Source organism: Orcinus orca, chromosome 12, assembly GCF_937001465.1.
Source record: "Orcinus orca chromosome 12, mOrcOrc1.1, whole genome shotgun sequence".
Classification (NCBI taxonomy): Eukaryota; Metazoa; Chordata; class Mammalia; order Artiodactyla; family Delphinidae; genus Orcinus; species Orcinus orca.
In genome coordinates, this window is record NC_064570.1 from 6,931,911 (window position 1) to 6,959,776 (window position 27,866).

Below are 27,866 nucleotides of genomic sequence, written 5' to 3' on the forward strand. Positions count from 1 at the left end.
AGACTGACAGGGAATTCCCTGGGGGTTCATGGTTAGGAGTCGGTGCTGTCACTGCCGAGGGCCCGGGTTCAGTCCCTGGTCAGGGAACTAAGATCCGAAACAAGCTGCGGTGCAGCCGAAAAGCACCCAAAAGACTGACAAACCATCAGAGGAGACAGATATGCAACCGCAATGCAGTTTGGTCAGCACCCTAACAGAAGCTGTGCTAGGTCCAGGCTTGGCGAGGGGAAGGATAGGGGAAACTTCCCAGGGGCAGGTTGAAAGCATGAGTGAGAGCGGGTGGACGGCCAGCATTAGGCCCAGAGGCTGTGAGCCGGCAGCCACAGAGAGCACAGGGACCTTCCTGCGTGGGTCCTGAATTGGGAGAAATTAAGGGAAATGAGGCCGGAGAAGCAGATCCAGACGTGGCCCTGCTAGAAAGCCTCAACTCCGCGTCGTGCATGAAGGGAAAACTTTGAGGGCATTTGAGAAGGAAGGTCCACTATCAAATCTGCATTTATGAAAGATCATTCTGTAAGGAATGGCTGAAGGGGAGTGGGACTGGAGAAAGGGGGTCATTTCAAAGGCTTTCCGCAGAGTGGACGCGAGGGGAGCTGAGGGCCAGAGTGAAGGCAACGTGCTGACCAGGACAAGAAAGACTTCAGTACATACGTACTTAGGCCCTGAAGTCTCCGCCTCAGTGGACCCAGGAGCAGAAATACGACATGAGTGACAAACGAATGAAATCTAAATCAGGTCTGTAGTTCACTTCGTAGTATTGTACCAAATGTTCATGCCTCCGTTGGGATAATTGTGCCGTGGTTATGTAAGCTGCTAAAATTAGGGAAAGCTGGGCAAATATAAAGGGATGCTGTCTACATCTTTGCCACTTTTCTGTAAACCTAAAATTATTCCCCCCCAAAAAAGTATGGGATTTGGTAATCAGTTAAATGTGACAAGTGAGACAGAGAGAGCTCTCGCGTAAACCCAAGGCTGTCCTGAGTGGCTGTGAGGCTGGTGTCCCTTCAGCCAGGAGACAGGACACAGGATCAGGGCCACGTCTGCATGTGGCCTTGGTGGCAGCAAAGGAGTGGCTCCTGTGCACGTTTCTGCCTCTGACACACTGTGGAAAGGCCAGTCCAATCTCAGGAGAGACCTCCTAGACTGTTTTATGTGGCTCTCTGTGCTACTGAGAAGTCATTTTTAATAAATAGACTCTTCAGAATGATAATTTTAGATGACACCTTAAGATGGTAAAGAAATGACTAAGAGAGGCCATGTCATGTTAACCTGTCTGTAAAAGATGAGATATGCATCTCTAATTGTTACACAGTATTTTAGATTAAACTTTCTCCTTCCAAATAAGTGATCTGAGCAGAAGCGAAAATGTGATTTAAGTGATAAGGGAGGTGCCGTGGCTGAAGGCCAGGCCATGAGCTTTGGTTCCCATCGGGTCAATTCAGAGGAAAGAGTAAGAAAAAGCAAACAAGCAGCCCCCAGGGAGTCATGTTTACAGCACATGAGGAAGAAAGGTAGGAGGTCGGGCAGGGGAGATCGGAAGATGGATGAGAGCTTCTCACCTGGTTTTTCAAGCAAAGTCAACCCAGATTGTCCAACATGGAAAAATATGCCAAAAAATACGGTCTTGACCTCTCCGCAGTGACTGTAATTCCTCAACATTAGAGGCAAATTTGGGAACTAATATATCTTCTGAAGGAGTATTTATATATAAGTTTAGCAGTCCGTTCAGTTTCACTGCATTTTCTTTTTCTTCTGTCAACTTTACATGAAATGAAAGTTGCTACTTAACAAGAAAAGAGCCTGTCTAGTATGACTCACTTTTTATACAATGAAATCATATGTATTTACATCCACATCTGCTGATCCTTCCATCTGTATGTTTCCCAGAGGTTGATGGCTGGAAAGAGGCTTAAACCGAAAGCAGTGCTGGCATTTGTGGGTAGTGAGATTTGGGGTGATTCTTCTCTTCTTTTTTGTGCTTTTCTATAGTAGTTGAATGTTTTATAACAAGAAGGCATCATATTCATAGAGAAAACAAAAGTTGTTACTTAAAGGGAGAAGCCCACCAGGAATCTAAGACCAGAGACCAGACTAGCTAGTGCATATGTACTGGGGGTTCTCACTGGGGTTCTTGTGGAGAGCATACTGGGGGTTCTTACTGGGATGCTTGTGCCCCACGTGGGCATCACACATCCGTGCTGTGATGCCCATGTGGGGAGACCCTAACGGTACAGAGGTCGACCATGTTCAAGGTTCTGTTAAAATTGAACCTCCATCTGTTGGCTTGAATATGTCCAAATTGGTCTGATTTGTGAGTTAACCGTGACCCAGACAGAGGTGTGGAGGGTCTCCGTGCAGACCAGATAATGGCACCGAGGGTTTCCTGGCCTCTGCTTTGACTGGACAATTCTGTGTAGACTTTCAGGCCACAAAACCTCCTCCAACTGCTGAATTTCCTTTCCAGGCTGCCTTGCTACATCTCTGCATTAATACTCACCAGTTGTACTTATCATGTGTGCATGAGCTAAACTATCTGCCTATGGTCCAGAGAACTGAATCCCTACATACATATTGCAACTTAGATGTGAGCATTTTAAATCAAGAACTATAAAGACCATTTTAACAATGTATTAAGAGAACTGCCCACTACAACCAAGCAAGTTTTAATCCCATTAATTTAATGATAAATTAGTATTGAGAAATCTATAAGTTTAGCATTTCACACTATAGCAAAATTCATAACATAAAATAATCTCCTTTGATGGCAAAAGACATTTGATAAATGTTCATTATTAATGAACAACACTTAACTAGAAATTGAAGGATGCTTTCTAAACTTGATAGAGAACATGACTCATGGGTGGGACGTATAGGCATATGCTCATGAAGATTAACCCTTGTAAAAAGAAGAAACATTTTAGTGACAACTATTGGTTATTCACCCAGCATCTACGCTCCCTCTTTTTCCCGAGAGACCTTGATTTTGTTAGGTTATCCACTCCCCCTTTCAGCCACATGCCTCAGGGGAAGGTGACCAACCACACCCCAGAGAAATAAAAACATTTATCCAGACAAAACCTTGTACAGGAATGTTCAGAGCAACTTTATCCATAAGAGCAAAAGGAAGGAACTTTTGCTCTTATGTCCATCAGCTGTTGAATAGATAAACTAAAATGTGGTCTGTCCACAGAATGGAAGGTTATTTGTTCATTAAAAGGAATGAAATACTGCGACATATTACAACATGGATGAAGCTTGAGAACATCACGCCAAAGGAAATAAGTCAGACACAAAAGACCACATATTGTGTGATTCCTTTTATATGAAACGTCCAGAAGGGGCAAATCCACAGAGATGGAAAACAGAGCTGGGGTGGGGGAGGGAATGGGGAACCATTGCTAACGGGCACAGTGTTTCTTCATGGGGTGATGGAAATGTTGTAAAGTTGATTTGGGTGACGGATGCCGTAACTCTATGAATATACTGAAGCTGTTGAATCATACACCTGAATGGGTGAATTGCATGATATGTGAATTATATCTCAATAAACTGTTACCAAAAAAGAATAAATGGAGGATGGAAAAGTAGACAGAGCAAATATGACCTTGTTCTCTTGAGGGACTTGGTGGCAGGGGGACAGATAAGGGTCAAGGTGAGGTGTTTGTTTTAAGATGGGATTGTGACCTCAGGTGTTTGTTTTAAGATGGGATTGTGACCTCAGGAGCCAGCACATAGGGAGAAGTGGAAAATAGAGAGTTATGAGTGAAGGTTCTAGAAGAGAGAAGACACGATTCACACAGGACTCCTAGAGCAAGAAGGCTGGCCAGGAGGCCTCTAACGCCTGTCCTTTGTGCTGTTCATAGAGCCTCCTTCTAAGAAAAGCAGTGTAGTGTGCCTTTGAACCCATCCTGCTGCCCAAGCCAGGGCAGACCCAGGCAGAGACCGTGCCTGAGCTACGCCTGCCCAAGGGACAGTCCATGTGAGCAGGTGGCCCGCGGATACCCTGGGAGAGACCCCAGGGAAGCCGGAGAGCAGAGAGGCTGCTGGATGCTGATATATCGTTTAATGTTCTATAGTTTGGGAAGCGGGCAGCTCCTCTCCCCCTCCCCCAACCTTCCTCCACACCCAGGAGGGAGGAGGGAAAGCATAGAAGGGCTTTGGACCCAGGTTTGGTTCAGTTCCACAGAACAGTCATGGTGGGTAGTAAACACTAAACAGCTCTTCACACAAGGAAGAACAATTAGCAGATCGATTAATTGCATTTTATATCCATTTCTGGTCTCAGGGATAAGTATTCAAATGCGATCTTTTCCTTTCAATCAAACATAGAAATTTCAAGTGAGCCTGGTTTCCTGCTATAAATTAAAGCAATTTTCACCTTTTCAGTGTTCAACCGTTACCTTGAAAAATATTTCCTGATTTAACAATACAAATGCAAAAGAAATAGAAATCTTGCGTCTCCTAACTTTCTCCGCTAAGCCGTTGGTGTTCAGGGTAAAAACTGGGGACACCCACATGGCTGAAGTGAGAACAACATGTCTTTACCCATGAGGAACTCGAAAAATATAGTTTGGCTTTAATTAACTGTGATTGAGAAGAAAACACACGATCTAGATATATCGTTTAATGTTCTATAGTTTGGGTGTCTGGAGTTCTTTAATAAGGCAACATGGTTACTCTGCCTACACATGTGCAAATGAACGGAGGGATGCAAATAGCAAAACTTCTTCCCCAAGTGCAGGAAAAAAACACTTGATTCGGGACTTTAAGATCAAGTGTTTAAAGGTACCTTTAATGAGTTGGAAAAACAATGAGTTCATAAACAATTGAGTTAATAAATTATTTCTAGTCCAACAACCTTACTTATTTAAACTCCCTGGAAGGAAGAAGGGGTTCCTACCAGAGACTAGTGGCAGAAATGTTTGGAGAGAGGAGAGATTAGCAGAGAAGAAACAAACCAGAAGGGCCTCCAGGGTGTCCAGGGTGACGTTAGGTGCCTAAAGAAAGGAGGTGAGGGGATGGAGAGAAGGCAAAGAGGGGGCCACTGGAAACAGAGCAGTCATCTCCGCACCCCCAAAGTCCGGGTTCCTGTGTCTAAGTGTCCAATTTAATCCTCACATCTATCATATACATACCACTTTTTTTTTAAAGGCTTTTTTGGATTAACTTTTATTGGAGTACAGTAGCTTTTATTTTTTTAATATTTATTTATTTAGTTTTGGCAGCGTCGGGTCTTAGTTGCGGGACACAGGCTCTTCATTGCGGAGCGCGGGCTTCTCTCTAGTTGTGGCTTGTGGGCTCCAGAGCGCACGGGCTCAGTAGTTGTGGCGTGAGGGCTTAGTTGCCCCACGGCCTGTGGGATCTTAGTTTCCCGACCAGGGATCGAACCTGTGTCCCCTGCATTGGCAGGAGGATTCTTAACCACTGCGCCACCAGGGAAGTCCCTACATACCACTTTTATTACTCCCGCTTTATAGAAGAGGAGAAACGATCACAGAAATAAGTAATTTACCCCAGGCCATCCTATGTGGAAGCCATTTGGAGCGGGGAGGGGAAGGCAGACCTTGGTAACCAAATAGACACGAGTGACAAGGATGACCCCTGGGTGAAAGGTACAGACATCACTGACAGAGTCCGTACAGATGAGGAAGCCAAAAACAGCACCTCAGCCACTAGAGAATGTGAACCACACTCCTGCAGTGAATCCAGGCCCGTCTCCTTCTAACACTCCCACACGCTATAGGCTCCAGGCAAACGGTCCCCGTCAAAACTCAGCCAGGCTTTTTTCTTCCCTGTCTCTGAAATGTCCCAGCACGTCACACCTCTCTTGTGTGTGTGTGTCTTGTAATGTGACTCACCACCTCCCACACTAGGTTGTGAGCACACTGAAGACAAGAGCTTAGAGTCAACAATCCTAACTACCACCCCGCCTCCCCCCATGGCCTAGAACCTTCCCTGGTACACAACAGGTGCTTACTGTCTCATGAATGAGCGAGTGAATGCATCAATTGGATTCAGTGCTCTTATCTGCCTGCTGTATATCTACACGATGTAGTAAAAATGAATGGGAAGTTACGTTTTGAAAAAAAAAAATTGTAATGGAGATCAAACCATTTCTATGATTGAAGCGTCAATCCCATTTAAATAAAAAAGTTCTTTCCTATGATTCATTGAGCCTTCTTCCTAGTTGCAATCTGAGAACTCTGTACCCGCATCGGAGTGGGGTGGGGGGCAGCGATGGAGGAGGGGGAAAAGGGCTCACGCCCCAGGTGGGCCAGTCCCCTGCTGTGAAGCTGGACCACAGGCCCTTAGCCAAGTCCCAGTGAGGATGGGGCGGAGGGAAGGGGATAAAATGAGACACATACATGCTGTGTTCAGCACACTGTCTGCCCGCAGTAAGTGCCAAACAAATGGTTCCTGTTTGCACCAGCAGCAGTTGTGACTGGTCTTGGCCGACTCTTAATTTAGGCAGGTCAGTTACCTCCTTCGTGGTTTTTCCTCTGTAAAATGCGGACAGTGATACACTGTCACATCTTCCTCACTGTATTATGAAAATACAGCTAGACTTCGTGAATATTCAAGACAGTTGTGAAAAGAAGTGTGTTCCATGGTCTGAAAACAAATGAAAAGCGCGGCAGCCCCGGATCAGTAATTTCTGGAATCACGAGATCACAGGGAGAAAAGCTCCGGTGCCCGTTCTGCTCCTTGGTCACCACGCATGGATCTTTTCACAAGCAGAGGCCACCACCTCTGCAGATTTATCCTGGAGACATCTCCGGTGCCTGCCCAGCCGGTGCTTCACGTGGGACAAGCGGACTCCGCTGAGATCGGATGAACTGGCTCACAGGCCAGACAGGAGCAGCTCTCTAAAGCCACTTCCCAGCTCGCAAGTTGACTATGTTTAATATTCACACAGACTCCTTGTTGGCACAGCGGTCCTGTGAACTGAAACTCCTTTTCTCTTCGCTGACACAGGGTTTCTCAGCCTCAGCGCTGCTGACCTTTGGGGCTGGATAATTCCCAGTTGTGGGGCTGGCCTGAGCACGGCAGGATGCTCAGCAGGGTCCCTGGCCTCTGCCCACCGAGATGCCCGCAGCCCCCGACCCTGTGGTAACAACCCCAAATGTCTCCAGACATTGCCAGTGTCCCCGGAGACCAAACCACTCCCCACTGAGGACTGCTGGCCCGCCGCGTCCCTGCAGTATTGTGTGTTGAGGTGATGTCATTTCACCGACACATCTTCCTTTCAAATTCCCCGTGTGTCCACACAGGAGAGGTTTTTGCCGAGATCCACGGCCACAGACTGTTTTCCTGTCTGGCTGACATCACCTCGTTGACAGCGGTGTGATTCCTGTGCGAAGATGTGCTCTGGAGTGACCGTTTCTGGAGAAAGTCCCAGGGTATTCTGGGAGTGAATTTGAACGGCTCTTAGCCTCAGGAGAGATGGCAAATATACACTTAAGGCAATTCAGGAAAAGCTTGCCCCGCACCATCCCATCCACTGCCTGCGGATGAATAGGGGCTGTACTGTCTGGTAACCCGTCAGGAAGGCTCGAATTCACCTAAAACTGAAGCTCAATTTCTCCAAAACAAAACAACCAAATCTGGGTTTCTGCTTTCCCACCCAAGCTTTTCGATTCTCAACCCCGTCACAGCTCATCTGGGAAGTTTCTAATTGCTATTAAGGTTTTCTGCAAACGAGAAGACAGTGTATATTACTTGTGTAATTAAAAGCATCCTGTCAGATACTTCAGAATTTTTACAGCAAATCACGATTCCAGGTACAAAATGATGTCTCAGGCACAAAAGTCAGCCACATGACCGTTTTCCTACATTGTTTTCCCGGTGCCAACGGGATTGCAGTTTCTAGTATTTAAACGTGCATCACGTTTTACATCCTTGGCAAATACCTACAGAATTTAATTTCCTGTTGTCAGTGCCCCTTCTTAAAGAGCTGTGTCTCCCATTCCATTTGAAATGTTGATATAAAACCTCAGTTAGCTGGGGTGAGCGAGGGTTCTTCTTTGGACATAAGTCCGGACTTGGCTCCCAAGCTTCTCCTGGTGGGTCATCAGCAGATGACTAGTACAATGGAGTTCTACCGTGTGTGCTTTTTTTTTTTCTTTTTCGGCCTTTTGGCTAAGATCAAGTGTAGTATCTGTTCTTATCAGTTTAAATACCATGTGTGCTTTTAACTGACACCAAATTGACTCTTTACACTTGGCTAAGAAGCATGAAAAGACAAGACAAAAGGATACACAGTGCAGACAGTTACATCTGCCCCTGCGCTCAGAAGGTGTGGGTGTGTAGGAGAGCAGCGGTGAATCTGACCCTCCTTCTCTTCTTATTTCCGGCCTCCACATGAGTGTGATTATACTGTATTATTTTAAACAGCACAGCCCAAATAACACAAATCAGCTACTTCAGCTGGTCCTCAGCCTGAGAAACAGTCATTTGTTTTAGCCCTGGAAGAAAAACTGATTTTATTGGACTTATTGAGAAGTCCATTGGTCTCCAGAATGGCCATCCCCTCGTAAGGAAACTTTAAGGGTTACATCAGTGACTCAGTCCCCTTTGCCATATTCTCTGGACTGGAGATTGACCCAGGTGTAAGCAGTGATGCCTCGGTCACTCCCCTATTTCCAGTTGGACAATGTCACCTTCTAAGGGCCCCTTAGAAGGGGCACTGCCAGTTTCTTGCTGGACAAACGCACTTTCGCCCCATCCCCCTTCTGACTTGGGCATCTCTGACCTGTTCCTTTTGACTTCTTCTCCCTCTGGAATCCATGAAAGGAGAAATATCCTTTACATGCACTACATTTTGTATTGTCTCTAATGTATCAACTTGTTCAATAGCCAACCACGTGGGTAAAGTTCTGTCCGCCCACCCTCCTCCTCTTATACACCATCTCTCTCTTCCCTTCTCACTTTTCCTTCTTCTTTATTTCCTTAATTCAGCTTTGCTTCAGCCCACTGTCTACCTGGCACTTTGCAGGAGCCTCGGATGCAAAGGAGAGCACTTTGCAGCCCAGAGCTCAGGAACACAAGCCCAAGGGTAGCAGACGAAGATGCACAAATCCACAGAAGGCCAAGGTCAAAGGTAAACATTCTAGAATTCTCCACCTTGAAAAAGACAATTGCTCACAACTGAATGAGTGCTGGCATAACACTGGCCACCATATAAACCTTTCAAGGGCATTCACAGACACCAGGTTTGCTATAATTCGGACTTGACATAAAATTAGTACAGCGACATAGCCTTTGCTTTCAAACATGAGGTAGGTTTTTCCAGCAGAAGGTATCCTGGGAATTTGCAAGACACAAATAAATGTTAAAAGAAAATCCCTTGATTAGAAATATAGGAAATATCTTTCTGAAAAAAATAGTATGTTCATACCTGTCACCTACTAGGAGTTAATAAATGTGTCTTGAATGAATGGGTAAACTTACTTGGATAAATGAGTACATTTTTCCCTGAACAGGAAAATAAATACCTGTATATCTTAAGTCTTATCCTGCATTCTAACTGCACAGAGATCACAGAACAAGGAAATGTATCTTCACTTTGAGGAAGGAGGCATTGAGACCTTCCCTGGTTCTTTTGTTCTTTTCTTAAAACGGATAATCTAAACATACCTTTTTTTTAAAAAAAATATATTTATTTTTTGGCTGCGTTGGGTCTTCGCTGCTGCACGCGGGCTTTCTCTAGTTGTGGCAAGCGGGGGCTACTCTTCGTTGCGGTGCGTGGGCTTCTCATTGCGGTGGCTTCTCTTGTTGCGGATCATGGGCTCTAGGCGTGCAGGCTTCAGTGGTTGTGGCATGTGGGCTCAGTAGTTGTGGCTTGCAGGCTCTAGAGCGCAGGCTCAGTAGTTGTGGCGCACAGGCTTAGTTGCTCCGCGGCATGTGGGATCTTCCCAGACCAGGGCTCGAACCTGTGTCCCTTGCATTGGCAGGCAGATTCTTAACCTCTGCGCCACCAGGGAAGTCCTAAACATACCTTTGTGAGTGTATCTCTTCTTTTAAAACAACAGCAACATCTGGTTAGAGTTAGTAGTACTCATAGCAATCATGTATCAAGCTCGTGTGTCCCAGCCACTGTGCTAAGAACTTCACAGACACGATCTCATTTGCTTTTCTCTTCCACGCCTCTGAACCGGTTGACTTCATCTGACCCAGGAAGAAAGAGACCCTTGAAGAGACTGATTTGCTCAAGGTCACCCAGCTAGGAAGTGGCCTCACCCGCCTCCTTGGAGGCTGAGCTCAGGGTTCTGGACCCCCTCACTGAAAAGCCCTTCCTTCAGGGACAGGGATGCAAAGGTTTGTTTCGCCTGCATCCTTAACCTCAAAACGAGTGCATCATTCCAGGTGAACAGTTTATGCTGCAGGATTATCTACTCACCCAGTTAACCAAGTTCAGTCAACTGGCTCTAATCCAGATTTTTAAAAATATATCAGAATCCAACATTGTGACTCCCCAAATCCCCATTGGTGCACGAAAGCAAATACGTGGAAGACATTGGTGAGCAAGTGCAGTGTGACTGAAGACTGAGTTTCAGAAAGACACCAGCTGATGCTGTCAGCAGTTTCCCTTCCCCAGCTTTTATCCAAGTTCCGTGTTGTCCCTTCACAGCGGGGTAACACAGTACTCTTCTCATCCAAGTAGTCGGCGGTTTTATTGGTTGTCGTTTTATTTATCCAAGATTGTGATTGTTCTGACTAATGTTTTATCACTTCCTTGAAGAAATCGATCATTGGGTTTCATAGATAAAGGCAGAGTAATGCAGTTTATAAAATAACCAAAATATGTCCCTAAATTCCACTATTTTAACAGTAACCCTGCTGCCAAGACAACAGACGCTAATATTCTTATCAGTGTCTTTTGTATCCTGTAGGAAAGAGTTCACTAGTATAATAAGATAGAACTATTTGGGTATTTCTCTGTGACCCCACCACCACCACTGCTGTTTTGGGTAATATTTGAAGGATGATTATGTCAGAGGAAATACTATGGATCTAGACAAAGACAAGCTGTGTAAAGGAAACACGCAGTAAAGAAAATCTATAGTTTACAAACCAAATAGCATTGGAGCACCAGCGCAGAGCTGCCAGATTACCACCCCTGATGTAATGAACAGTGATCTCTTCACATCAAATGTCCTCTGAAAGGAAAGTGGCCCCTGCCTGGACACTAGGCGATTGTCCGGGAGCCAGTCCGTTCCCGGAAGAGACCAGGGGGACTTGGGTCCCTGAACCGTGGACCAACAGATGCTCCAGATGTGAAACAGTGCAGCTTTCATCACGTCACGTGGGCGGCGCTGGGCAGATAGCAAAGAACAGGGAAACTGGGCACAGGATGGAAGAGTCCTGGGAGGTGGGGAAGGATTCCCCAACGCATCCTCCACCCTCAAGAGTCAAATTTCAGTCTTTCAAACAAATCAGTTAGGAGAGAAGGAAACCAAAATGAAAAAGAGAATTTTCTTCATAACTGTGTGCTTCTGAAGTGCAGTGCTATTCATCTGAAGTCTATTAGATACAATTAGAACCCAGCTATCCTTGTCTCGAGCATGCTTTAGGATAATTGCTTTGATGCGCCCATAAAACATATTAACAATAACTCGCTGCTGAGATTTTATGTAGAACTTGGAATGCCTACAGTCTTAAAAGGATGCATAGGAAATATGGGGGGGAAAGCAAAATTATAAACTGTCCGAATGGAGAGACTGAAGTTCAGCTACCTTAAGTTCCAATGAAAAGTAGGCATGATCATGAACTCTATCTGCCTACCACCATAGTTAGGATGCCCCTGCCAGCAAGAGAGGAGACAACCAGGGCTGGGGCACCTGCTGTGTGCACAGCCTCACGCCTGGGACCCGTCCTCTGGCGGAAAGAGCACTCTTTAAGTAGAGTTTTCTGCTGGGGCTATTTGATACCGGATATGAGTAGACAATTTCCGTCAAATATGAGGGGGGAAAGTCTGCCTCACTGAATGCTGTGCCCCGTGGCAATGAATGTGCTGTCAGTTTCCGCAAAAGCCTCTTTGTGACAGATCACCTCTGACACCATGAATGCCATCACAGCAGAAGCTGTGCCCTTCTTTGTTGTCGGATGTGAAATCCTACAATGCAGAGCTCCGTCCTCCTCCTGCTTTCTTTTTACAATGCTCGTTTGCATTCCCAGTAGCTGGAAGTGATGGTGGAGCCTGGGTGCTTGTAGGATGTATGAGGGATGATTAACAGAGATTCTGACATGTTTCACTTTGAGCAGGTTTGCCAAGTTCCGGATGGTGCCTCTAAGCACCAGTAACTTAAATATCACCCAGCTGAGGACAAAAAGCCACAGTTGCAAAATACGTATCCTGTTGGGTGTAGGGTTTCTGCCAAGATCAATGAGAAGAGCTTGAAGGTCATGTGATTCCCACATGCAGTTCAGTCACGCACCTTTTGAAGTCTGAAGACACATCGAAAGAACATTTCATTCTTCTACCCATCTCTTCATTCATTCAACTAATGTTTATTTAGGGACTTCTGTGTGTGTCATGTTGTGCTAGGTCCTGAGTTGAGTTGGTTAAGCAGGAAGAGGTAAAAATGTATTCGGGGGAAAATTACATAATCTCTGAAAAAAAGATCTACAGAAACATTGTATTAGATCATAACATTGAAGCAATGTTAAATTCCTGAATATTGTCATTATATTGCAATTACGTAGGAGAATGCCATTGTTCATAAGAGGTGTATATTCAGGGCTAAAGTGTCATGATGTGCACAACTATGAGATAGTTTTGGCAGAAAGTATATATGTGCATGTGTATACATACACACAATGTATCTACAGTGTATATATATTATGTATAATATATATTATGTGTGTATATGTATCTTTATAAAGAGAGAAAGAAACTTGCAAAATAGTAACAATTGGTGAATCTAGGTGAAGAGTGTAGGGGTGTTCATTATATTTATCTTGCACTTTTTCTATAGTGTTTAAATTTTTCACAATAAATATTTAGAGGAAAATTCATCATCTCTAGCTTTAAGGAGCTTACAATCTGGAGATCAATTTTCTTTTTCTAATAAAAGGGAAAAGAGGGGAAGATTAGATTTAAAACATAGGGTCACAAGTCACTTGAAGGATGTTGAAACTATTAAGTCAAGACTGGGAATCTTCGGTGAGGAGGTCTTGGGGGCCCGTGCCAGCCGTACCCAGAGACTTAAGCATAAAGAAGGAAGCCCCCTGGCAGACGATGTTGGGTCCAGCTGAGCCCCAGCCTCTACCCGGGGGTCCAGCCGGGTTCCAGCCCACAGTAGGTACCCTCAGGGAAGCAAACACTGCAGCGCTCCACGGAGACCCCCAGCACCTGGAGACGGGCCCCTGCTGTAGACGAGCTCCTCAGAGAAGACGACAGCAATCCAGCGTCTGATCTATCCCATCAGCCCGACCTTCATGCCACAGATGTCTCCAGTCACTACAGAAATGATGGCTGAACAACACCCGAAAGGGTCTTTAGTGCTGAGGAAAGCAAAGAGGATGTTTATGAACATAAATCAGAAAGAAGATGGAACAAACACCCTGGCTTTGTCCTTCTTCAGAAGAACTTTACAGAAGGTGATGGAAAAAGACACAGGGATACAGCAGGCAGCCAGGCCTGACCGGACTCCAGGCCCAGGGGCTCTTCCCTGCTGCTGTACAAGGCTCAGCCCCCCTGCGGGGCTAGGAGAGGCCTGAGCTTCTTAAAACGTTCATGAAGTCGACACAAGATGGGGAGGAGAGAAGAGCGGCCAGGAGGCAGCCTCCTTTCTCCTCTGAGTTCTTCTGAACAGTACCACCACTCACGTCTTCCCCACGTCCTTCCTCTCTGATGGGTTATGTACACTCCCATTTCAGCTTCAGTAGTGTCTCTTGAATTGGTCGCCGCCTTGCCAGGCTCACTGTCACTACCGTGAGGCTTCCAACTGGACGTTCTGAACTCATGCGCCAGCCCCCTTCCCCGTATTTCTCCTATCTGATTCTTAGAAAGCAGCTGTTAGGCCTTCTCACAATGCTAATTCTTGGCTCATGGAAGTACTGTTTTGTGATTTTAAAACATTTAGGGGAATACACACTACTATATATAAAATAGGTAACCAATAAGGACCTACTGTATAGCACAGGGAACTCTACTCAATACTCTGTAATAACCTGTAAGGGAAAAGAATCTGAAAAAAAAAAAAGATACATATGTATGCGTCACTGAATCACTGTGCTATACACCTGAAACTAACACAACGTTGTAAATCAACTACACTTCAAATTATATATACATATATATTATATATGTAATATATATATTATAAAAATAAAGCACTTAGGGGTTATTCAGTTTGGTTCCCCAATTTACGGCTTACTGTCCAGAGTGAGAGCAGGCAGCGGACCTGTACCTCTTCTGTCTCGCTATCTTCCTGCTGGAGCTACAGGCAAGAGCCTCTCTCCTACCCTGTTCTAGAAAACTGCCTGCTCTAGTCTATGGAGCCAGATGGGGTGATCAAAGCTCTTGGCAAACACAGCCCAGCGTTCCTAAAGGAAGACAGAGGAAATGGCCCTGATGTCCCAGCAGGGCTCTTGCGTTTAAAGAGAATAAGCCGATGGGAGACACATCTGAGAACAGAACCTGGACAGCCTGCACCAGAGCCAGAGCTCGTTCAGTAAGAGCCCACTCTCTTCACCTTCCATCCTTCACACCCTTTGTCTGAGTTTATCCCTTTGGTATTTATGCCTTCGGATGTACCTTCACACAAGTACAAAAGCATAGTCTGATTGGCTGGAACAGAATTCTAATACATATGTAATCATAGTAAATGACAAAAATAAAATCAATTCTTTTTCCTTTTTTATTCGATTTTTCATACAATGTGCTAGCTTTCTGAAGACGATGGAATCTTTTTATGATTTAGACATTTTCTTTTTTTAAAGCACTTATTTATTAATTAATTATTTATTTGTTTGTTTGTTTGTTTGTTTATCTGGGCCGGGTCTTCATTGCAGCATGTGGGGTCTTCAGTTGTGGCATGCGGGATCTTTTTTTTTTTTTTCAGTTGTGGCATGTGGGATCTAGTTCCCTGACCAGGGATCAAACCCAGCGGGCCCTCTGCATTGGGAGTGCAGAGTCTTTGCCACTGGACCACCAGGGAAGTCCTATGATTTAGACATTTTCAACATTGAATACCAACAATGGTTTTCCAGAAATGATAAGTGCAAAGCTATTAGGTTATTTCCAAAAGATTTTTAAACTTGTTTATCCTTTTCCTCTCAGACTGTGGATGATGAGCAGATGACCAACATTACGTGACAGGAACAAAAACACAATGAATAACCTATGAGCGTTCTTCCCCCTTGGCTGGGCAGCTCGTAATGGGGGAGCTTGGGTGTTGTTGGCTGAAGCGATTGGATACATGGGTCAAGGACACAAAAGAACAGCCAACTGGAAAAGCAAAGTGAACTGGATTGACCTTAAGGGCAGAGATCTTTTTCTCTCCCGTAACTGTTTATGGGAGAAAAAAAATCTAGAAAGAGGAGAGCAGAGGAAAGTGGGGTGAGATAGACGAACCCCCATACAAGCTGAAGTCTTGGAGAGTCTGGGGGTTTGGTGTGGGGGAGAGGGAATTAGAAGCAATTCCCCTGTGAGCTGTTGAGATTTTGAGAGTAAAGAGAATGGGAAAGAGGACTTTAAGAAGAATTTGAGTGTGTTTTGAATGTGCCCCTTTAGAGACAACAGTCAAGCCTTAAGTTACTTTGAATTATCGTATTTCTTCTGAATGGGATTTTCGCCAGAGACAGGGCATAAGATGAACAAGGACTGATGACTTTATGCAGATTAAAAGTGCAAGATAAGGGAGATCAGCTCAGTGCTTTGTGACCACCTAGAGGGATGGGATAGGGAGGGTGGGAGGGAGACGCAAGAGGGAGGAGATATGGGGATATATGTATACATATAGCTGATTCACTCTGTTATACAGCAGAAACTAACACACCACTGTAAAGCAATTATACTCCAATAAAGATGTTAAAAAATATATATATAGAGAGAGAGAGAGAAAAAAAAAGAAAGAAAAAAGTGCAAGATAAGAGTAAAATTAATTTAGGAAAATTGGCTTAGGCCCCCGTGTTCCCCCAGGGAAGCGTCAATGTCTGACTCCCAGAGGGAACTTTGTTCCTGGGTGTGGAAAGAAAGACCGATTCACCAGGAAATGGCCAGTGTGAAAATTCAGATTCAGGGATCCTTGTAAAAGGTATTTTAATGTGGACTAAAAGATCTTTCTAACATTGCAAACCACTTCCTAACCCATATGTGACCAGGGCCTAAGAGGCCATTCTGATTTCTTAGTTCATGTTTTCCTTGGTATTTTGTCCTACTGTGACTTCTAAAAATGTATCAACTGATTCTCCACCCCGCTTCCCAGCTTTTTTCTTTTTAAGTAACACCCTTCTTAAGCAACACTTCACCTATACAAGATCTGAGAGAAGGAAATCATAGAGAAGCCAACACAGTCACAGTCACATTCTCTGAATTTCATGTGGGTTAGTCACACTGAGTTGGGCAAGCACTTCTTAGGCCTCAGTTTACGCTGACAAGCTTGGTCATCAGGCTTCTTAAGTAGTCATCTTCAGAAAATAAAAGGTTTTTAAAGGAATAAGAGTGGCCCTTGGTGCTCTGCTCGTGTTCAGGGTTCAAAGGAATAGATGGATGTTGGATAGAAGAGTGGATGGATGGGTGGATACTGGGTGGGGGAGGGGATGGATGTTGGTTGGACGTTGGGTGGGGGAGGGGATGCATTTTGGGTAGACATTGGATGGAGTAGATGGATGTTGGGTGGATGTTGGGTGGGGGAGGGGATGCATTTTGAGTAGACATTGGATGGAGTAGATGGATGTTGGGTGGATACTGGGTGGGGGAGGGGATGCATTTTGAGTAGACACTGGATGGAGTAGATGGATGTTGGGTGGATACTGGGTGGGGGAGGGGATGCATTTTGGGTAGACACTGGATGGAGTAGATGGATGTTGGGTGGATGTTGGGTGGGAGAGGGGATGCATTTTGGATAGACATTGGATGGAGTAGATGGATGTTGGGTGGATATTGGGTGGGGGAGGGGATGGACGTTGGGTGGATGTTGGGTGGAGTGAATGGATGTTGGGTAGATGTTGGATGGAGTAGTGGATGCATGTTTCCCTCAACAGCCAGTTTTGGGGTGAGGTGAGGGTGGGAGATGGGATGTGGGGACAGAGAGTTCCCCTGGCAGTAAAGAGGACAAGCAGGCAGGCAGGCTAAGGGCTGGGCTCTGTATGAAGGTAGAACGTGGACAGACAGCACTCAGTGTTTCCAGGCCAGACTTGAAAAGCAGCTGCAGGCGCTGAACATTCCATAGACTCTTATGGCCAGATTTCAAGCGTGAGTCCGCTGTACCTACAAAGGACTTTTGTTCCCATCGAAGAATGTACCTCTTACCCAGTTGGTTTTTAATTGCTCCCCAGCACCCAGGTGACCCATGTTTCTCCTGTGGCCTTTTCTCAGCCAGTTGTCAGTGAAGGGGAAAGGCACAGACTGAAAAGGGGTTTGAACCAGTGGTGCTAACCGCCAGCCCCAGGAAGCCCCACCCCCATCCTAGTCTCTGGAGCCATCATTTCTGTTTGGCCTGGGCTCTGTCCTCTCCCGCCCTCTCTGAGTTCTCCCTACTTTGCCGCCCAGAGGCTGCCATCTGGCCTTTCCCATTCCTCCCGCACCTGCAGGGCCTGGGAAACAGTCCCCAGGGCTCAAGTTTGTGGTGTCAGTCACTGCCTTTGTTGGAACATGAAGGGATCCTTCTGGAATGAGTGAATCTGTCAGTCATTCTTCATTTCAATTACCATCTTAGAAGTAATTCTGGAACTATTACTCAGGGACCTTGGCCATAAGAACTTTATAAAATTCTGGAGCCATTACAACTGTCTGTTTCCCTAGAGTGATTCATGGTAACTTTAAAAGTGCAAAGGGCCTGTCATGGGCTAAATTGTGTCCCAACCTCAAATTCATATGACGAAGTCCTAAGCCCCAATACCGCAGAATGTGACTCTATTTGAAGATAGATACTTTAAAGAGGTAATTAAGTTAAAATGAATCACCAGGGTGGGTCCTGATCTGATATGATTGGTGACCTTTTTAGAAGAGGCGATAAGGACACAGACACAGCGGGACAAGCATGTGAAGACGCAGGGAGCAGAGGGCCTTCCACAAGCCAAGGAGAAGCCAGCTCTGCTGACACCTTGATCTCAGACTTACAGCTTTCAATTGTTTAAGTACCACCCCCAGGTCTATGGTGCTTTATGATGGTAGCAAACAAGCACAGGGACTGAATACCCACATGCAGGGGAAAACAGAAGGCTTTTCGCCCTCATCCTATAGGAGCGGGAAGGGGAGGGGAGGAGTGGGGGGCAGGCCAAGAGGAAAGGGAGAGGCCCCGTCCCCAGGAAAGTGACCGGGGCTCACAGCAGAAAGACCCCTGTGAGATCCCGCCTGCAATATTTTACAGCCGAGCGGAAGCCCCAGCTGAAGAGAGTAGGGTAACGTTTAGAGGCAGAACCACGTTTACACACCCACAGCACTACAGACGATAGGTGAATGCAAAGAGGGAAAAAATATAAAAAGTAGACTCCAAAATGCAAAATGCATTGAGTCTGAGCCCATCTTGCAAAGGGGAAGCTGGCTTTTGCCGCATCTACAGGGTCTCATGAGCGTCACCCCACTCCCCAGTCTGGAAGGCACGAGGCCTCGGCAGGTGTGGTGGTCACAGCCTTGGACCAGGAATCGAAGCCGTGGCTTCTGGATCAACTCCCTTCAAACTGGCAGCACGGTTCTGCTTTCCACTTAACTCCTGTCACACCTCTGCTTGAGCATCTCGAAAAGGAAGAAATGGAGCTAGCTGGTCTCTAAGGACGCTTTTGTACTAAAATTCTATGGTTTTGACTCATAATGATGATTCTTAGTGAGTCAACAAGAAAAAGGCTAAATTATGTTCTGAATATTCTAGTTAAGAAAACAGGCAGGCGTGAACTCTATTGTATAAATGTCTCCATCAGAGTTATTTGAATTTGAAAGCCATTTTGTCGTTTAAAGATGTAAACATGGAGAAATTTTAGTGGAGCTTCTCATCCTCAGCGATTCTAAATGGGGACTAGCCGTGCCTGTCTTTGTAACATTACTTCTTCAGGACCCTCTTGGCACAAGGAGATTGTGTGTGGCGCATTTCCCAGGTCGGACAGTTCCACTGTCTGAAACAGCAAGTTGTTATATTAGTGTGTTTAATAGTACTTAAAGTTGACCTGCCACACATAGTTCCAGTTTTCTTTCAGAAGTAGGGTTATCCAAGAAAACAAAAACTGGGTATTTATAAGGCAGTTAGCATCTCCCTTCCTAAGAAGTCAGTGGTTTCCAAATATCAAGAATCTGTAGTCTTCTACATCCATCTTACATTTATTTTAAAATTGTAGTTACTTCAAAGCTAAAGCAAAGGGATTTGAAGATTGTATCTCTGTCCATTTTCTCTTAGCTAAAGACACATTTACTTCTTGTTTAAATATTTACAAAAGTGACCTCTCCATGTCTGCAGAGACCACCGGCTCCATCTGCCCTGCAGGGTGCAGGACAGACCCCAGGATGGGAGGGAGCTGGTCGGGAGTGAAGAAACATCCCCTTCTCTAGGGACTTCCATCCACTTACACCTCACTTCCCATCACTGCTCCGGACCCCAGGCTCTTCTTTCCTATGTTTTGTTGGTTCCAGTTTCGTGTTTTGTTGGTTCCTTTTCATTCCGTGATGAATATTCTCACTTAAAGGAAGAGAATAATTCTCTCAGTCTGGAACCTTGAACCTCTGCTTTTCTTTGGGATTTCCTGCAGTAAGGAGACACCCTCGGACATCCTGCTGACCGAGGCAATGCCGGGAGTCATCCAGGTCCCACTCACCCAAAAAGGGAAGCCTCTGACCCTTCCTCTGTTTTCTCTCAGCAGAGCACAAATACTTCTGTTTCCCATTACTCATTCAACAAACGTTCGTCAGAGGTTTATTATGTTTAGGTAGAGTCATAGAAAGTTGGAGTTCCAAGGAATTTTAAAAATAAGCTGGACCAATGCCTTCATTTTGTGGTGAGAAAACCAAAGCTCTGAGACCAGTGACTTGCCCGACATAGAGATCATGAAGTCTTCTAGTGATGGACAAAACTGGAAAGCAGTTGGCTACATCCTGGCCTGAGCGTACTGGGGCTGACGTCTTTTTCTGCTGGCTGTGGCTTCAGGAAGGGCCGAGGGGAGGGTGGTGCTGCCCCAGGCCTCTGTGCTCACCCCGTTCCTACGTCGAATGAATGCCACCTCCCCACCCAGGCTCCCTGGGCCTGAACTGACCTGACATTCCTCCACCTGCATCGTGCTTCCTCAGCTGGAAACAGGGAGCTGGGCTCAGATGCTCCCAATGGCACCTGCACGGTTCAGCATGGAGAACTTCTTTACCTATAGACCGTCCTTCTCCAGCCCAGCAGAATTGGCATCACCTGGGAACTGGGTAGAAAGGTAAGTTCTCAGGCCCCGCCCAAACCTACTGGATCAGAAACTCTGGGGGTGGGTGCGGCCCAGAACTCTGTGATGTTACCAGCCCTACGGATAATTCTGGTGTACGCTGAAAGTCTGAGAACCGCTGCTCTAATATAAATAAAGGACCGAGTTGGCAGGCTGCGTGGGAATCGGGCCTCATCACTTCACTACGGGGAAGATGATAAACAGGGACCAGGACTTCTTCAAAAATCATTAGAACAAGTACATTTTCACAGGCAATTTAAAAACATGTCGTGTCTTCCATTTATTTTACTGTGGTTAAATAATCTTGATTTTTTAAAAGAACAGCAGTGTAGTTAACCAGGCCTCTCTCTCTGATTAAATGTACAATACACAAAAAGCTTTCAGAGATAGTCACACAGTAATTAACTTACAGAGATCTGTGCAAATTATTTTTCAAAGCCATGTCATGGAGTTTCTCGGGGTGGGTGGTGACTTATAAAAACAAAATGACTTTAGATTTAAGTAGCTAGACTATATACTTAGTCACAGTATTGTGAGAATAAATATTGTCTTTTTTGTAATTTCATTTTTTACTTGAAGTATAGTTGATTTACAGTGTTTCAGGTGTACAGCAAAGTGATTCAGGTATATCTACATACCTGTATCTATCTATATAGATAGACAGAGATATGTTCTGTTTTTTCAGATTCTTTTCCATTATAGGTTATTACAAGATACTGAGTAGAGTTCCCTGTGCTGTATAGTAGGTCCTTGTTGTTTATTTCATATATAGTAGTGTGTATCTGTGAATCTCAAATCCCTAATTTCCCCCAACCCTTTGCCCTTTGGTAACCATAAATCTGTTTCCTATGTCTGTGAGTCTATTTCTGTTTTGTAAATAATTTCCTTTGTATCATGTTTTTAGATGCCACCTATAAGTGATATCATACGATATTTGTCCTTCTCTGTCTGACTTCACTTCCTAGGTCATCTGTAGGTCCATCCATGTTGCTGCAAATGGCATTATTTCACTCTTTTTAAAAAATTTTTTATTGAAATGTAGCTGATTTACAATGTTGTGTAAGTTTCAGGTGTATAGCAAAGTGATTCGGTTATACATATATACGTATACATATATATTCTGTTTTTTTCAGATTCTTTTCCATTATAGCTTATTACAAGGTATTGAGTAGAGTTCCCTGTGCTACACAGTAGGTTCTTATTGGTTATCTATTTTATGTATAGTGTCTCATTCTTTTCTATGGCTGAATAAATATTATCTTTTTCCTTAAAAGGCAAGTCGAACACCCCTAACAGTTTGCAGTTATGTGCAATCATATTCTGTAGCTCATTTTGTAATACAAAAAGCTGACTAAGGTTTCTAGTCGTGATGTTATTTGGACAAAGATGAGCCCTGGGCTATGAAATGTGAGGCGGGATGTCCTTTTGAGCAGCGGCCCTGGGTTATATCAAGGCAGGAGAATGCCTTGTGTCTGGGTGAAAATCACCTCACCTCCCACTTTCAGGGCCATTTTTTATATTTCAGTGTAGTGATAGTCAAGCTATATATTGAAAGTTTGTTTTTGTTTGTTCATTTTGGTTTTTAACTCTAAGAAATAAGTCCTGCTCCGGGGATGTGACCCAGGGCCCACACCTCATTGCTTTCAGGTGAAGAAAAAATGTTGGTTTTTAGTTGAATGAAGGGACTTAGCAAATGTGGGAACAGCCCCGCTGTAAAAGAATTAAAGAATTCAAGTGGTACCACTGTTGCTTTCTTTTTCCGGAGAAAAAAAAGTGTTTGAACTTGGAGCTTTGGAAAGTGGCTACGTGTGCAGTGGGCACCGGGCTACCTTCGCCCTTGGATCGTCACGGTTCCCTGCTGAGTCGGCGTCCTGCTTCCCCGAGCTCCTCCCACACGAGGCAGGCTGCGTGGCTCTGCAAGCCCTGCGGTCCCCGCCCTACCCCACCTCCCCGCCCCGCGCCGGGCAGGCAGCCTCCCTGCTCTCAGCAGAAGCATCCCTGCTCATCACTGCGGTTCTGCGTCTGCACTGAGGGACTGAGTCCACATCTGAGGGAGGCGTCCAAGGAACCTGCTGAATAACCCCGCTTCGTGGTCCTCAAGGGCGTCTTCAGGTAGAAGGAGTGCACTGAGCACAAGCTCGATGTCATCACGACGCTTTCATCAGACCAGCGCCCTGAACTACCCGCCTGCGTTCACTCAGGCGCCCGCTGGAGAAACAGCCCCAACCTGGAAAGAGCGGTCATACTCAGCCTCGCAAAGTGCTCCTGCTTGGACTTCCCTGGTGGCGCAGTGGTTGAGAGTCCGCCTGCCAATGCAGGGGACGCGGGTTCGTGCCCCGGTCTGGAAGGATCCCACATGCCGCGGAGCGGCTGGGCCCGTGAGCCATGGCCACTGAGCCTGCGCGTCCGGAGCCTGTGCTCCGCAGCGGGAGAGGCCACAGCAGTGAGAGGCCCGCGTACCGCAAAAAAAAAAAAAAAAAGTGCTCCTGCTCTTGGAGATGCGGCTGCTCTGCCAGGCCACGGGCAGCCTCCTCATCGCCAAATCCAGTGCTCAACTCCCGACCCCGTCTTCCTGGAGGACAGCTGATCGCGCCCCCCCTCCAGGCTCCAGGACACCGTACCCTCGGGCGGTTTTCTTCCTGCCTCGTTCATCTCTGTCCTCTTCCCTGTTCCTTCCCTCCCCCCAGCCTCTTACTGCTGGGGGCCCAGGGCTCAGTTCCCACCCCTCTAACCTCCCTGCTCTCACTCCGCACTGAGCACGGCCAGAATCAGCAAGCCAGAAACTCAGATAAACAACTACTAATTCCGTAGTGTAGGTATGTCCCCAGTATTGCGTGGTGCCCAGTATTTACATGGCTAACAAGTAAGTGTCGCACGAAACGTACCGCTGGAAACTCTTCATCCGCATTCAAGTGTAATTCAGCCTCCCGTGTTTCATCCGCCAACCCTCAGATGATCTCATCCAGTCTCGTGGCTTTCGATGCCACCTAGACGCTGACTACTCCCAGACGTCTATCTTCAGCCTGGATCTTCTCTCCAGAACTTTACACTCCCACTGCCAACGCCCCACTTCCACAAGGATAATTAACAGACGTCTCTACCTCAACATGTCACAAACAATGCTAATCTTTACCGAAATACCTGCTCTACTCACAGGTAATTTCGTCCCCGAATTTGCTCAGCCGAAACCTCAAGCACAAACCTCGATTCCACTCGTTCTTCAGGCCCCACGTCCAGTCCCTCAGGAAGTCCACTGGTTCTGGCTGGTCTGCACCAGCATCTGTTGCTGGATCACTACAAACACCTCCTGCTCATGCGCCTGCTTGGTCCGTGCCCCATACGGCTTCTCCTCAACACACCAGCAAGAGTGATTCTTTAAAACCTCAGTCATGTCATGTCACTTTCCAGCCCACCGCAAGGCTCCCCAAACCACTCAGCATAAAACCCAGAGGTCTTTACACCGTACTGCAGAGCCCCACAGCCCAGCACCCCATGCCCCTCCGACATTATCTCGCCTGCGGCCCTCCTTGTTCCTCTAACAAGCCAGCATGTCCTGCCATGGACCCTGGTCCTGGCGTTCACTTCTTCCCCTTGGAAGGCTCTTCACTTGGGGACACATCCGCCTGGACCACCCCTAGATCCCCCAATCTTTGCTCAGTCCCACCTTCCCAGTGAAGCTTGCACTGACCCCCTGCTTCACATTCCCACCACTCACCACCCCCCACACTGCAGACACTCCTTGCCTGACTTTTCATTTTTCCATAAATATCCAGTTCTAGCATATCATAAACATTTATTACAATTATCACTTGTTTTCAGACCCTTCCCCTTAGAAAGTTCCACAACCGCAGGAATCCTTGTTTGGTTCCCTCGTGTACCTGGCACCTGGCGGAGGGCTGGCCTCACAGTGGGCAGACATAGTGTTGAATGAATGAATGGATGGATGAATGAATCACAGAGGTGACTGCAGGAAACACAGATCCAGGTCAGCCCATGTTCCTTCCAGAGCACAATTCACTGGATGGAACAGAAGAGAAATCACTTGCAGAACTTAAATCGCCCTTCGACTCCTTCCTTCCCACTCCCTCTCTGTCCCTCGCAGTTAGATGCGGGCAGGTTAAATGCAAATAAGACGCAGTTGCCCTGCACCTCCAGGTGGGCAGAGTCCCAGGGAAGCCATCCCAGCAATTTCCTAAGACAAACCTTCTCGAGGCCAATCATTAACTTCCTGGCTGGCAAACAGCTACTTGTTCTCGGGCTCTACTGCCCCACGTTCATGTCTAAGAGACTAACGACCCACAGGGAGCCCCATGAGGTCGACGTGATATGTTGCAATGAGTCTCACTGCAAATGGGGCCATAAGCCGTGCCACTTGGTTACTAATAGTTATTTTCCTGGGTGAGGTTGTCAGTTTTAGTTCAGGAGGATCCTGTGAATGCCACGTTTCAGGGGATGAGATAAGGGAAGAAATGATGGGTGTTGCTTGCTGAAGTGACTTATTCATCTTGACAAAAATCACATGCAAGGGAACCAGGTTGGGACTGGTCCCTGACCGCCTCCCACGACAGCCTCAGGGACCCCTGATCCTGGGCAGGGTGACAGGATGCCGAGTCCACGCTTCACGCTAACTGACTTGGATGAAGGTCCAGCTCGACTTCCCTGTGGGAAATTCTCAGCCTGCCTGAGCCTCAGTCTCCTTTTCTGTAAAATAGGGATGCTACGCCAAAGGGGTGCTGGGAAACACACATGAAATATGAATGTAATGTACTTAGCATGGCGCCTTGAGTATAGCGAGTACACAATCCATTGTAGGTACTTTCATTCTTTGGGAAGAAAGTGACAGATGCTGGCTGCTGGGTCCTAAGAAAACAATTTAACTAAAACAGAATTTCCCAAGCAAGGTGAAACTCATTTGCCTGAAGGGTGCAGTTTTGCTTCCATGAAAATTTAAAAATCAGACAGGAGTCTACATGTGAAACATCTTTGGCCAGATAGTTGGCTGTTCCCACAATGACAAGGTAGGAGCAGCCTGTAATCTTAAAGCAACACTCTGGCCAATGTACTTTTTAGTCCAAATTATGTGCATGAAAAACACAAACTCTTTCCAGAACCAAACTAGATTCTGTAATTGGTTCTTGGCAATATTTATCAAACCTGTCTTCAAACAGTTGGTATTAAATAGTAGAGGCATGATATATATATATATGTATATAGTTGTTATAAAGAATGCTAAACTATAGGGCACGTCCTTACAATAAAGGAAGGAATCAAAACAGGTCCACGTGGAAAAACAACCAACAACAACACAGAATGATTACAAAGCATATCCCAACAAATACAAACTATTGTAGTTTATACAGATCATCTTCGGCCACGCTTACCTATGATATTCTTGCTGAAGCCCTTTTCATAAACCAAATTAAGAATCAGTTCCATTCCCGGGGACCTTGAGTAGATTAATATTGGGCTGGGAGAGCCTAAAACCTGTTGTTTTTGAGAGGAGATCTTGAGTTTTCTCTTAGATAACAGATGGACAAATTGGTGTAAATAGATTTTCTTTTTGGCTTTTTTAAAAATTGAAACAACATGCATGTGGAGAAGGGCACCAAACCTAAGTGTATACGCATCAGTGAATTTTTCCAAAGTGAATCCACCCATATAATGACTACAGAACAAGAAACAGAATATTTCCAGTACCCCAAAAGCCCCCTACCCTCCTGCACCTCCAAAGGTAACCCATCTTAACTTACAGTGTGTAGACTGGTTTTCCCCGGTTGTGAACTTACTGATGGAATCACGGAGTAGGTAATGTTTGGTGTCTAGCTTCTTTGGTCAAAATTGCCCTTGAGATATCTTTCCACATTTGTTGCATTCGGTTGAGTTCCAGTCATTTCCTTTGCTGAATAGTATCTTAGAGTCTAAATATACCACCCTTTCTACGTATGTTCTTTATATGTGCTATACACGCTCTTTCACTGTGGATCAGGTCGTTGTTGTTTACTGTTACACATAAAGCCGCTATGAAGACTGTTGAACGTTGTGCGTGCATTTCTGTCGGGCGTGCGCCTAAGGGTAGAATTGCTGGATCGTGGGGTATGCACACCTTTGACTTTTTCAGAACATGTGACACCACTTGCCAGAGCGGCTGCATCTCTTTACCTCCCTCTAGGTATATTTCATCCTTTGTACGGTAGTCATTCTGATGGGTGTGTACTAACAAGGTTAGTCATCTTTTCAAATGTGTGTTGATTTGAACATTCTCTCTTGTGAGGTGCCTGTTCAAATTTTTCCCATTTTCTGTGAGGTTGACTTTTTCTTACTGATTTGAAGGCTGTTTTAACACATTCCAAATAAGGGCTCTTTGTCAGTCATTCATGTAATAATATCTTCTCACTCTCTGTAGCTTGTCTTTCTTTTAAAAAAAATATTTATTTATTTATTGGCTGCGTTGGGTCTTCGTTGCTGTGCGCGGGCTTTTCTCTAGTAGTGGCGAGCAGGGGCTACTCTTTGTTGCGGTGCGCGGGCTTCTCATTGCGGTGGCTTCTCTTTGTTGCGGAGCTGGGGCTCTAGGCACGTGGGCTTCAGTAGTTGTGGCATGAGGGCTCAGTAGTTGTGGCTCACGGGCTCTAGAGTGCAGGCTCAGTAGTTGTGGTGCAGGGGCTTAGTTGTTCCGCAGCATGTGGGATCTTCCCAGACCAGGGCTCGAACGCGTGTGCCCTGCATTGGCAGGCGGATTCTTAACCACCGCGCCACCAGGGAAGTCCTGTAGCTTGTCTTTTGACTCTTCTACTCCTAACTTTTGATGAACGGAACTTTAGTTGGTCATCATCTGGTTTCTCAGTCTTTTCCTTTATGGTACTTTTTGAACCCTGTTTAAGAAAACTTACCCTGTCCCCTATCTGTATGTGTACGGCTGATTCATTTTGTTGTGCAGTGGAGGCTAACACGACTTTGTAAAGCAACCATACTCCAATAAAGATGAATTAAAAAAAAAAAAAAAGAGAGAGAGAAAGAAAACTTACCCTATCCCAAAGTCCAGAAGATAGTTTCCTATTTTGTCTTCAACATGCCTTAGTGTTTTGCCTTTCACATTTAAATCTAAGCGCACCTGGTAATGACTTCTGTGTGTGGTGTGAGGAAGAGTTAAGTTTTATTTTTTCTGTGTGGCTAATACCTAATTGACTCAGCACTATTTTATCAATTTTCTTACTCACTGTTCTTTCCTAACTGCCCTGTAGTGCCACCATCATCATAAATCAAGTGCCCATAAATACAGAGGTCTGTTTCTG

At 45.6% G+C, this 27,866-nt stretch overlaps 1 protein-coding gene and 1 pseudogene across 15 annotated transcripts in view; both read left to right on the forward strand.

The window, feature by feature from the left end:
• LOC101286051 (1-acyl-sn-glycerol-3-phosphate acyltransferase delta) overlaps positions 1-27,866 on the forward strand; it is a 1,414,616-nt gene that overhangs the window by 1,257,805 nt on the left and 128,945 nt on the right. The window lies entirely within an intron of this gene.
• LOC117196274 (uncharacterized) lies at positions 8,120-8,216 on the forward strand (annotated as a pseudogene).